Below are 3,309 nucleotides of genomic sequence, written 5' to 3' on the forward strand. Positions count from 1 at the left end.
GTGCACCCACAGCACTAGTTATTGTGCACCCACAGCACTAATTATTGTGCACCCACAGCACTAGTTATAGTACACCCACAGCACTAGTTATTGTGCACCCACAGCACTAGTTATTGTGCACCCACAGCACTAGTTATTGTGCACCCACAGCACTAGTTATTGTGCACCCACAGCACTAGTTATTGTGCACCTGCAGCACTAGTTATTGTGCACCCACAGCACTAGTTATTGTGCACCCACAGCACTAGTTATTGTGCACCCACAGCACCAGTTATTGTGCACCCACAGCACTAGTTATTGTGCACCCACAGCACGAATTATTGTGCACCCACAGCACTAGTTATAGTACACCCACAGCACTAGTTATTGTGCACCCACAGCACTAATTATTGTGCACCCACAGCACTAGTTATAGTACACCCACAGCACTAGTTATTGTGCACCCACAGCACTAATTATTGTGCACCCACAGCACTAGTTATAGTACACCCACAGCACTAGTTATTGTGCACCCACAGCACTAGTTAATGTGCACCCACAGCACTAGTTATTGTGCACCCACAGCACTAGTTATTGTGCACCCACAGCACTAGTTATTGTGCACCCACAGCACTAGTTATTGTGCACCCACAGCACTAGTTATTGTGCACCCACAGCACTAGTTATAGTACACCCACAGCACTAGTTATTGTGCACCCACAGCACTAGTTATTGTGCACCCACAGCACTAGTTATTGTGCACCCACAGCACTAGTTATTGTGCACCCACAGCACTAGTTATTGTGCACCCACAGCACTAGTTATTGTGCACCTGCAGCACTAGTTTTGGTGCACCCACCGCACTAGTTATTGTGCACCCACAGCACAAGTTATTGTCCACCCACAGCACTAGTTATTGTGCACCCACAGCACTAGTTATTGTGCACCCACAGCACTAATTATTGTGCACCCACAGCACTAGTTATTGTGCACCCACAGCACTAGTTATTGTGCACCCACAGCACTAGTTATTGTGCACCCACAGCACTAGTTATTGTGCACCCACAGCACTAATTATTGTGCACCTGCAGCACTAGTTATTGTGCACCCACAGCACTAGTTATTGTGCACCCACAGCACTAATTATTGTGCACCCACAGCACTAATTATTGTGCACCCACTGCACTAGCTATAGTACACCCACAGCACTAGTTATTGTGCACCCACAGCACTAGTTATAGTGCACCCACAGCACTAGTTATTGTGCACCCACAGCACAAGTTATTGTGCACCCACAGCACTAGTTATTGTGCACCCACAGCACTAGTTATTGTGCACCCACAGCACTAATTATTGTGCACCCACAGCACTAGTTATTGTGCAACACAGCACTAGTTATTGTGCACCCACAGCACTAGTTATTGTGCAACACAGCACTAGTTATTGTGCACCCACAGCACTAGTTATTGTGCACCCACAGCACTAGTTATTGTGCACCCACAGCACTAGTTATTGTGCACCCACAGCACTAGTTATTGTGCACCTGCAGCACTAGTTATTGTGCACCCACAGCACTAGTTATTGTGCACCCACAGCACTAATTATTGTGCACCCACAGCACTAGTTATAGTACACCCACAGCACTAGTTATTGTGCACCCACAGCACTAGTTATTGTGCACCCACAGCACTAGTTATAGTGCACCCACAGCACTAGTTGTTGTGCACCTGCAGCACTAGTTATTGTGCACCCACAGCACTAGTTATTGTGCACCCACAGCACTAATTATTGTGCACCCACAGCACTAGTTATAGTACACCCACAGCACTAGTTATTGTGCACCCACAGCACTAGTTATTGTGCACCCACAGCACTAGTTATTGTGCACCCACAGCACTAGTTATTGTGCACCCACAGCACTAGTTATTGTGCACCTGCAGCACTAGTTATTGTGCACCCACAGCACTAGTTATTGTGCACCCACAGCACTAGTTATTGTGCACCCACAGCACCAGTTATTGTGCACCCACAGCACTAGTTATTGTGCACCCACAGCACGAATTATTGTGCACCCACAGCACTAGTTATAGTACACCCACAGCACTAGTTATTGTGCACCCACAGCACTAATTATTGTGCACCCACAGCACTAGTTATAGTACACCCACAGCACTAGTTATTGTGCACCCACAGCACTAATTATTGTGCACCCACAGCACTAGTTATAGTACACCCACAGCACTAGTTATTGTGCACCCACAGCACTAGTTAATGTGCACCCACAGCACTAGTTATTGTGCACCCACAGCACTAGTTATTGTGCACCCACAGCACTAGTTATTGTGCACCCACAGCACTAGTTATTGTGCACGCACAGCACTAGTTATTGTGCACCCACAGCACTAGTTATAGTACACCCACAGCACTAGTTATTGTGCACCCACAGCACTAGTTATTGTGCACCCACAGCACTAGTTATTGTGCACCCACAGCACTAGTTATTGTGCACCCACAGCACTAGTTATTGTGCACCCACAGCACTAGTTATTGTGCACCTGCAGCACTAGTTTTGGTGCACCCACAGCACTAGTTATTGTGCACCCACAGCACAAGTTATTGTCCACCCACAGCACTAGTTATTGTGCACCCACAGCACTAGTTATTGTGCACCCACAGCACTAATTATTGTGCACCCACAGCACTAGTTATTGTGCACCCACAGCACTAGTTATTGTGCACCCACAGCACTAGTTATTGTGCACCCACAGCACTAGTTATTGTGCACCCACAGCACTAATTATTGTGCACCTGCAGCACTAGTTATTGTGCACCCACAGCACTAGTTATTGTGCACCCACAGCACTAATTATTGTGCACCCACAGCACTAATTATTGTGCACCCACTGCACTAGCTATAGTACACCCACAGCACTAGTTATTGTGCACCCACAGCACTAGTTATAGTGCACCCACAGCACTAGTTATTGTGCACCCACAGCACAAGTTATTGTGCACCCACAGCACTAGTTATTGTGCACCCACAGCACTAGTTATTGTGCACCCACAGCACTAATTATTGTGCACCCACAGCACTAGTTATTGTGCAACACAGCACTAGTTATTGTGCACCCACAAGCACTAGTTATTGTGCAACACAGCACTAGTTATTGTGCAACACAGCACTAGTTATTGTGCACCTGCAGCACTGATTATTGTGCACCCACAGTACTAGTTATTGTGCGCCACAGCACTAATTATTGTGCACCCACAGCACTAATTATTGTGCACTTACAGCATTAGTTATAGTGCACCCACAGCACTAATTATTGT

Source organism: Procambarus clarkii, chromosome 26 (genome assembly GCF_040958095.1).
Source record: "Procambarus clarkii isolate CNS0578487 chromosome 26, FALCON_Pclarkii_2.0, whole genome shotgun sequence".
In the NCBI taxonomy this organism is placed as follows: Eukaryota; Metazoa; Arthropoda; class Malacostraca; order Decapoda; family Cambaridae; genus Procambarus; species Procambarus clarkii.